The sequence below is a fragment of the Osmia lignaria genome, unplaced genomic scaffold (assembly GCF_051020975.1).
Source record: "Osmia lignaria lignaria isolate PbOS001 unplaced genomic scaffold, iyOsmLign1 scaffold0002, whole genome shotgun sequence".
Taxonomy (NCBI): domain Eukaryota; kingdom Metazoa; phylum Arthropoda; class Insecta; order Hymenoptera; family Megachilidae; genus Osmia; species Osmia lignaria.
In genome coordinates, this window is record NW_027478159.1 from 18483741 (window position 1) to 18494037 (window position 10297).

The following is a 10297-nucleotide window of genomic DNA, read 5'->3' on the forward strand; positions in this document are numbered from 1 at the left end:
TGCACAGCTAAGCTGGAAGTGGCATTTGCAGCTCGCAATAGTGCAGAGTTATCTCAAAGAGAGGGGCACGGTGTTTCTGTATCCCTATTATGTTGGTGCGGCTTCGGAACTTTTAAATATCTTGATATATCTCGAGAACTACGCATCTGATCAAAAAATATCATAGAACATAAAACGTAGGAAACTTAATTCTCTACAAAAAAGGTCTCTTAACATTTTGCCATAGCTCGCTTCGTTTCCGAGATATTTGCAGATTTATCTCAAGGGAAGGGGCCTGACGGACATATTTCGAGATATTTCTTCTTCTTGTTGTTCCTCTTCTGCACAGCTAAGCTGGAAGTGGCATTTGCAGCTCGCAATTGTGCAGAGTTATCTCAAAGAGAGGGGCCACGATGTTTCTGTATCTCTATTATGTTGGTGCGGCTACGGAACTTTTAAATATCTTGATATATCTCGAGAACTACGCATCTGATCAGAAAATATCATAGAAGATAAAAAGTAGGAAACTTAATTCTCTACAAAAAAGGTCTCTTAACATTTTGCCATAGCTCTCTTCGTTTCCGAGATATTTGCAGATTTATCTCAAGGGAAGGGGCCTGACGGACATATTTCGAGATATTTCTTCTTCTTGTTGTTCTTCTTCTGCACAGCTAAGCTGGAAGTGGCATTTGCAGCTGGCAATAGTGCAGAGTTATCTCAAAGAGAGGGGCACGGTGTTTCTGTATCCCTATTATGTTGGTGCGGCTTCGGAACTTTTAAATATCGTGATATATCTCGAGAACTACGCATCTGATCAGAAAATATCATAGAAGATAAAAAGTAGGAAACTTAATTCTCTACAAAAAAGGTCTCTTAACATTTTGCCATAGCTCGCTTCGTTTCCGAGATATTTGCAGATTTATCTCAAGGTAAGGGGCCTGACGGACATATTTCGAGATATTTCTTCTTCTTGTTGTTCTTCTTCTGCACAGCTAAGCTGGAAGTGGCATTTGCAGCTCGCAATAGTGCAGAGTTATCTCAAAGAGAGGGGCACGGTGTTTCTGTATCCCTATTATGTTGGTGCGGCTTCGGAACTTTTAAATATCTTGATATATCTCGAGAACTACGCATCTGATCAAAAAATATCATAGAACATAAAACGTAGGAAACTTAATTCTCTACAAAAAAGGTCGCTTAACATTTTGCCATAGCTCGCTTCGTCTCCGAGATATTTGCAGATATATCTCAAGGGAAGGGGCCTGACGGACATATTTCGAGATATTTCTTCTTCTTGTTGTTCTTCTTCTGCACAGCTAAGCTGGAAGTGGCATTTACAGCTCGCAATAGTGCAGAGTTATCTCAAAGAAAGGGGCCACGGTGTTTCTGTATCTCTATTATGTTGGTGCGGCTTCGGAACTTTTAAATATCTTGATATATCTCGAGAACTACGCATCTGATCAAAAAATATCATAGAACATAAAAAGTAGGAAACCTAATTCTCTACAAAAAAGGTCTCTTAACATTTTGCCATAGCTCGCTTCGTTTCCGAGATATTTGCAGATTTATCTCAAGGGAAGGGGCCTAACGGACATATTTCGAGATATTTCTTCTTCTTGTTGTTCTTCTTCTGCACAGCTAAACTGGAAGTGGCATTTCCAGGTCGCAATAGTGCAGAGTTATCTCAAAGAAAGGAGCCACGCTGTTTCTGTATCTCTATTATGTTGGTGCGGCTTCGGAACTTTTAAATATCTTGATATATCTCGAGAACTACGCGTCCGATCAAAAAATATCATAGAACATAAAAAGTAGGAAACATAATTCTCTACAAAAAAGGTCTCTTAACATTTTGCCATAGCTCGCTTCGTTTCCGAGATATTTGCAGATTTATCTCAAGGGAAGGGGCCTGACGGACATATTTCGAGATATTTCTTCTTCTTGTTGTTCTTCTTCTGCACAGCTAAGCTGGAAGTGGCATTTGCAGCTCGCAATTGTGCAGAGTTATCTCAAAGAGTGGGGCCACGGTGTTTCTGTATCTCTATTATGTTGGTGCGGCTTCGGAACTTTCAAATATCTTGATATATCTCGAGAACTACGAATCTGGTCAGAAAATATCATAGAAGATAAAAAGTAGGAAACTTAATTCTCTACAAAAAAGGTCTCTTAACATTTTGCCATAGCTCGCTTCGTTTCCGAGATATTTGCAGATTTATCTCAAGGTAAGGGGCCTGACGGACATATTTCGAGATATTTCTTCTTCTTGTTGTTCTTCTTCTGCACAGCTAAACTGGAAGTGGCATGTCCAGGTCGCAATAGTGCAGAGTTATCTCAAAGAAAGGAGCCACGGTGTTTCTGTATCTCTATTATGTTGGTGCGGCTTCGGAACTTTTAAATATCTTGATATATCTCGAGAACTACGCATCTGATCAAAAAATATCATAGAACATAAAACGTAGGAAACTTAATTCTCTACAAAAAAGGTCTCTTAACATTTTGCCATAGCTCGCTTCGTTTCCGAGATATTTGCAGATGTATCTCAAGGGAAGGGGCCTAACGGACATATTTCGAGATATTTCTTCTTCTTGTTGTTCTTCTTCTGCACAGCTAAACTGGAAGTGGCATTTCCAGGTCGCAATAGTGCAGAGTTATCTCAAAGAAAGGAGCCACGGTGTTTCTGTATCTCTATTATGTTGGTGCGGCTTCGGAACTTTTAAATATCTTGATATATCTCGAGAACTACGCATCTGATCAAAAAATATCATAGAACATAAAAAGTAGGCAACTTAATTCTCTACAAAAAAGGTCTCTTAACATTTTGCCATAGCTCGCTTCGTTTCCGAGATATTTGCAGATTTATCTCAAGGGAAGGGGCCTGACGGACATATTTCGAGATATTTCTTCTTCTTGTTGTTCTTCTTCTGCACAGCTAAGCTGGAAGTGGCATTTGCAGCTCGCAATAGTGCAGAGTTATCTCAAAGAAAGGGGCCACGGTGTTTCTGTATCTCTATTATGTTGGTGCGGCTTCGGAACTTTTAAATATCTTGATATATCTCGAGAACTACGCGTCTGATCAAAAAATATCATAGAACATAAATTGTAGGAAACATAATTGTCTACAAAAAAGGTCTCTTAACATTTTCCCATAGCTGGCATCGTTTCCGAGATATTTGCAGATATATCTCAAGGGAAGGGGCCTGACGGACATATTCCGAGATATTTCTTCTTCTTGTTGTTCCTCTTCTGCACAGCTAAGCTGGAAGTGGCATTTGCAGCTCGCAATAGTGCAGAGTTATCTCAAAGAAAGAGGCCACGGTGTTTCTGCACCTCTATTATGTTGGTGCAGCTTCGGAACTTTTAAATATCTTGATATATCTCGAGAACTACGCATCTGATCAAAAAATATCATAGAACATAAAAAGTAGGAAACTTAATTCTCTACAAAAAAGGTCTCTTAACGTTTTGCAATAGCTCGCTTTGTTTCCGAGATACTTGCCGATTTATCTCAAGGGAAGGGGCCTGACGGACATATTTCGAGATATTTCTTCTTCTTGTTGTTCTTCTTCTGCACAGCTAAGCTGGAAGTGGCATTTGCAGCTCGCAATTGTGCAGAGTTATCTCAAAGAGTGGGGCCACGGTGTTTCTGTATCTCTATTATGTTTGTGCGGCTTCGGAACTTTCAAATATCTTGATATATCTCGAGAACTACGAATCTGGTCAGAAAATATCATAGAAGATAAAAAGTAGGGAACTTAATTCTCTACAAAAAAGGTCTCCTAACATTTTGCCATAGCTCGCTTCGTTTCCGAGATATTTGCAGATTTATCTCAAGGTAAGGGGCCTGACGGACATATTTCGAGATATTTCTTCTTCTTGTTGTTCTTCTTCTGCACAGCTAAACTGGAAGTGGCATTTCCAGGTCGCAATAGTGCAGAGTTATCTCAAAGAAAGGAGCCACGGTGTTTCTGTATCTCTATTATGTTGGTGCGGCTTCGGAACTTTTAAATATCTTGATATATCTCGAGAACTACGCATCTGATCAAAAAATATCATAGAACATAAAACGTAGGAAACTTAATTCTCTACAAAAAAGGTCTCTTAACATTTTGCCATAGCTCGCTTCGTTTCCGAGATATTTGCAGATGTATCTCAAGGGAAGGGGCCTAACGGACATATTTCGAGATATTTCTTCTTCTTGTTGTTCTTCTTCTGCACAGCTAAACTGGAAGTGGCATTTCCAGGTCGCAATAGTGCAGAGTTATCTCAAAGAAAGGAGCCACGGTGTTTCTGTATCTCTATTATGTTGGTGCGGCTTCGGAACTTTTAAATATCTTGATATATCTCGAGAACTACGCATCTGATCAAAAAATATCATAGAACATAAAAAGTAGGCAACTTAATTCTCTACAAAAAAGGTCTCTTAACATTTTGCCATAGCTCGCTTCGTTTCCGAGATATTTGCAGATTTATCTCAAGGGAAGGGGCCTGACGGACATATTTCGAGATATTTCTTCTTCTTGTTGTTCTTCTTCTGCACAGCTAAGCTGGAAGTGGCATTTGCAGCTCGCAATAGTGCAGAGTTATCTCAAAGAAAGGGGCCACGGTGTTTCTGTATCTCTATTATGTTGGTGCGGCTTCGGAACTTTTAAATATCTTGATATATCTCGAGAACTACGCGTCTGATCAAAAAATATCATAGAACATAAATTGTAGGAAACATAATTGTCTACAAAAAAGGTCTCTTAACATTTTGCCATAGCTCGCTTCGTTTCCGAGATACTTGCCGATTTATCTCAAGGGAAGGGGCCTGACGGACATATTTCGAGATATTTCTTCTTCTTGTTGTTCTTCTTCTGCACAGCTAAGCTGGAAGTGGCATTTGCAGCTCGCAATTGTGCAGAGTTATCTCAAAGAGAGGGGCCACGGTGTTTCTGTATCTCTATTATGTTGGTGCGGCTTCGGAACTTTTAAATATCTTGATATATCTCGAGAACTACGCGTCTGATCAAAAAATATCATAGAAGATAAAAAGTAGGAAACTTAATTCTCTACAAAAAAGGTCTCTTAACATTTTGCCATAGCTCGCTTCGTTTCCGAGATATTTGCAGATTTATCTCAAGGGAAGGGGCCTAACCGACATATTTCGTGATATTTCTTCTTCTTGTTGTTCTTCTTCTGCACAGCTAAGCTGGAAGTGGCATTTGCAGCTCGCAATAGTGCAGAGTTATCTCAAAGAAAGGGGCCACGGTGTTTCTGTATCTCTATTATGTTGGTGCGGCTTCTTAACTTTTAAATATCCTGATATATCTCGAGAACTACGCATCTGATCAAAAAATATCATAGAACATAAAAAGTAGGCAACTTAATTCTCTACAAAAAAGGTCTCCTATCATTTTGCCATGGCTCTCTTCGTTTCCGAGATATTTGCAGATTTATCTCAAGGGAAGGGGCCTGACGGACATATTTCGAGATATTTCTTCTTCTTGTTGTTCTTCTTCTGCACAGCTTAACTGGACGTGGCATTTCCAGCTCGCAATAGTGCAGAGTTATCTCAAAGAGAGGGGCCACGGTGTTTCTGTATCTCTGTTATGTTGGTGCGGCTTCGGAACTTTTAAATATCTTGATATATCTCGAGAACTACGCATCTGATCAAAAAATATCATAGAACATAAATTGTAGGAAACATAATTGTCTACAAAAAAGGTCTCTTAACATTTTGCCATAGCTCGCTTCGTTTCCGAGATACTTGCCGATTTATCTCAAGGGAAGGGGCCTGACGGACATATTTCGAGATATTTCTTCTTCTTGTTCTTCTTCTTCTGCACAGCTAAGCTGGAAGTGGCATTTGCAGCTCGCAATTGTGCAGAGTTATCTCAAAGAGAGGGGCCACGGTGTTTCTGTATCTCTATTATGTTGGTGCGGCTTCGGAACTTTTAAATATCTTGATATATCTCGAGAACTACGAATCTGATCAGAAAATATCATAGAAGATAAAAAGTAGGAAACTTAATTCTCTACAAAAAAGGTCTCTTAACATTTTGCCATAGCTCGCTTCGTTTCCGAGATATTTGCAGATTTATCTCAAGGGAAGGGGCCTGACGGACCTATTTCGAGATATTTCTTCTTCTTGTTGTTCTTCTTCTGCACAGCTAAGCTGGAAGTGGCATTTGCAGCTCGCAGTAGTGCAGAGTTATCTCAAAGAAAGGGGCCACGGTGTTTCTGTATCTCTATTATGTTGGTGCGGCTTCGGAACTTTTAAATATCTTGATATATCTCGAGAACTACGCATCTGATCAAAAAATATCACAGAACATAAAAAGTAGGAAACTTAATTCTCTACAAAAAAGGTCTCTTAACATTTTGCCATAGCTCGCTTCGTTTCCGAGATATTTGCAGATTTATCTCAAGGGAAGGGGCCTGACGGACATATTTCGAGATATTTCTTCTTCTTGTTGTTCTTCTTCTGCACAGCTAAGCTGGAAGTGGCATTTGCAGCGCGCAATAGTGCAGAGTTATCTCAAAGAAAGGGGCCACGGTGTTTCTGTATCTCTATTATGTTAGTGCGGCTTCGGAACTTTTAAATATCTTGATATATCTCGAGAACTACGCATCTGGTCAAAAAATATCATAGAACATAAAAAGTAGGAATCCTAATTTTCTACAAAAAAGGTCTCTTAACATTTTGCCGTAGCTCGCTTCGTTTCCGAGATATTTGCAGATTTATCTCAAGGGAAGGGGCCTGACGGACATATTTCCAGATATTTCTTCTTCTTGTTGTTCTTCTTCTGCACAGCTAAGCTGGAAGTGGCATTTGCAGCTCGCAATAGTGCAGAGTTATCTCAAAGAAAGGGGCCACGGTGTTTCTGTATCTCTATTATGTTGGTGCGGCTTCGGAACTTTTAAATATCTCGATATATCTCGAAAACTACGCTTCTGATCAAAAAATATCAGAGAACGTAAATTGTAGGAAACATAATTCTCTACAAAAAAGGTCTCTTAAGATTTTGCCATAGCTCGCTTCGTTTCCGAGATATTTGCAGATTTATCTCAAGGGAAGGGGCCTGACGGACATATTTCGAGATATTTCTTCTTCTTGTTGTTCTTCTTCTGCACAGCTAAGCTGGAAGTGGCATTTGCAGCTCGCAATAGTGCAGAGTTATCTCAAAGAAAGGGGCCACGGTGTTTCTGTATCTCTATTATGTTGGTGCGGCTTCGGAACTTTTAAATATCTTGATATATCTCGAGAACTACGCATCTGATCAAAAAATATCGTAGAACATAAAAAGTAGGAAACTTAATTCTCTACAAATAAGGTCTCTTAACATTTTGCCATAGCTCGCTTGGTTTCCGAGATATTTGCAGATTTATCTCAAGGGAAGGGGCCTGAGGGACATATTTCGAGATATTTCTTCTTCTTGTTGTTCTTCTTCTGCACAGCTAAGCTGGAAGTGGCATTTGCGGCTCGCACTAGTGCAGAGTTATCTCAAAGAAAAGGGCCACGGTGTTTCTGTATCTCTATTATGTTGGTGCGGCTTCGGAACTTTTAAATATCTTGATATATCTCGAGAACTACGCATCTGATCAAAAAATATCATAGGACATAAAAAGTAGGAAACCTAATTCTCTACAAAAAAGGTCTCTTAACATTTTGCCATAGCTCGCTTGGTTTCCGAGATATTTGCAGATTTATCTCAAGGGAAGGGGCCTGAGGGACATATTTCGAGACATTTCTTCTTCTTGTTGTTCTTCTTCTGCACAGCTAAGCTGGAAGTGGCATTTGCAGCTCGCAATAGTGCAGAGTTACCTCAAAGAAAGGGGCCACGGTGTTTCTGTATCTCTATTATGTTGGTGCGGCTTCGGAACTTTTAAATATCTTGATATATCTCGAGAACTACGCATCTGATCAAAAAATATCGTAGAACATAAAAAGTAGGAAACTTAATTCTCTACAAATAAGGTCTCTTAACATTTTGCCATAGCTCGCTTGGTTTCCGAGATATTTGCAGATTTATCTCAAGGGAAGGGGCCTGACGGACATATTTCCAGATATTTCTTCTTCTTGTTGTTCTTCATCTGCACAGCTAAGCTGGAAGTGGCATTTGCAGCTCGCAATAGTGCAGAGTTATCTCAAAGAAAGGGGCCACGGTGTTTCTGTATCTCTATTATGTTGGTGCGGCTTCGGAACTTTTAAATATCTTGATATATCTCTAGAACTACGCATCTGATCAAAAAATATCATAGAACATAAAAAGTAGGAAACCTAATTTTCTACAAAAAAGGTCGCTTAACATTTTGCCGTAGCTCGCTTCGTTTCCGAGATATTTGCAGATTTATCTCAAGGGAAGGGGCCTGACGGACATATTTCGAGATATTTCTTCTTCTTGTTGTTCTTCTTCTGCACAGCTAAGCTGGAAGTCGCATTTGCAGCGCGCAATAGTGCAGAGTTATCTCAAAGAAAGGGGCCACGGTGTTTCTGTATCTCTATTATGTTGGTGCGGCTTCGGAACTTTTAAATATCTTGATATATCTCGAGAACTACGCATCTGATCAAAAAATATCATAGAACATAAAAAGTAGGAAACTTAATTCTCTACAAAAAAGGTCTCTTAACATTTTCCCATAGCTGGCATTGTTTCCGAGATATTTGCAGATTTAGCTCAAGGGAAGGGGCCTGACGGACATATTCCTAGATATTTCTTCTTCTTGTTGTTCCTCTTCTGCACAGCTAAGCTGGAAGTGGCATTTGCAGCTCGCAATAGTGCAGAGTTATCTCAAAGAAAGGGGCCACGGTGTTTCTGTATCTCTATTATGTTGGTGCGGCTTCGGAACTTTTAAATATCTCGATATATCGCGAAAACTACGCTTCTGATCAAAAAATATCAGAGAACGTAAATTGTAGGAAACATAATTCTCTACAAAAAAGGTCTCTTAACATTTTGCCATAGCTCGCTTCGTTTCCGAGATATTTGCAGATTTATCTCAAGGGAAGGGGCCTGACCGACATATTTCGAGATATTTCTTCTTCTTGTTGTTCTTCTTCTGCACAGCTAAGCTGGAAGTGGCATTTGCAGCTCGCAATAGTGCAGAGTTATCTCAAAGAAAGGGGCCACGGTGTTTCTGTATCTCTATTATGTTGGTGCGGCGTCGGAACTTTTAAATATCTCGATATATCTCGAAAACTACGCTTCTGATCAAAAAATATCAGAGAACGTAAATTGTAGGAAACATAATTCTCTACAAAAAAGGTCTCTTAACATTTTGCCATAGCTCGCTTCGTTTCCGAGATATTTGCAGATTTATCTCAAGGGAAGGGGCCTGACGGACATATTTCGAGATATTTCTTCTTCTTGTTGTTCTTCTTCTGCACAGCTAAGCTGGAAGTGGCATTTGCAGCTCGCAATAGTGCAGAGTTATCTCAAAGAAAGGGGCCACGGTGTTTCTGTATCTCTATTATGTTGGTGCGGCTTCGGAACTTTTAAATATCTTGATATATCTCGAGAACTGCGCATCTGATCAAAAAATATCATAGAACATAAAAAGTAGGAAACTTAATTCTCTACAAAAAAGGTCTCTTAACATTTTGCCATAGCTCGCTTTGTTTCCGAGATATTTGCAGATTTATCTCAAGGGAAGGGGCCTGACGGACATATTTCGAGATATTTCTTCTTCTTGTTGTTCTTCTTCTGCACAGCTAAGCTGGAAGTGGCATTTGCGGCTCGCACTAGTGCAGAGTTATCTCAAAGAAAAGGGCCACGGTGTTTCTGTATCTCTATTATGTTGGTGCGGCTTCGGAACTTTTAAATATCTTGATATATCTCGAGAACTACGCATCTGATCAAAAAATATCATAGAACATAAAAAGTAGGAAACCTAATTCTCTACAAAAAAGGTCTCTTAACATTTTGCCATAGCTCGCTTCGTTTCCGAGATATTTGCAGATTTATCTCAAGGGAAGGGGCCTGACGGACATATTTCGAGATATTTCTTCTTCTTGTTGTTCTTCTTCTGCACAGCTAAGCTGGAAGTGGCATTTGCGGCTCGCACTAGTGCAGAGTTATCTCAAAGAAAGGGGCCACGGTGTTTCTGTATCTCTATTATGTTGGTGCGGCTTCGGAACCTTTAAATATCTCGATATATCTCGAAAACTACGCTTCTGATCAAAAAATATCATAGATGATAAATTGTAGGAAACATAATTCTCTACAAAAAAGGTCTCTTAACATTTTGCCATAGCTCGCTTCGTTTCCGAGATATTTGCAGATATATCTCAAGGGCAGGGGCCTGACGGACATATTTCGAGATATTTCTTCTTCTTGTTGTTCTT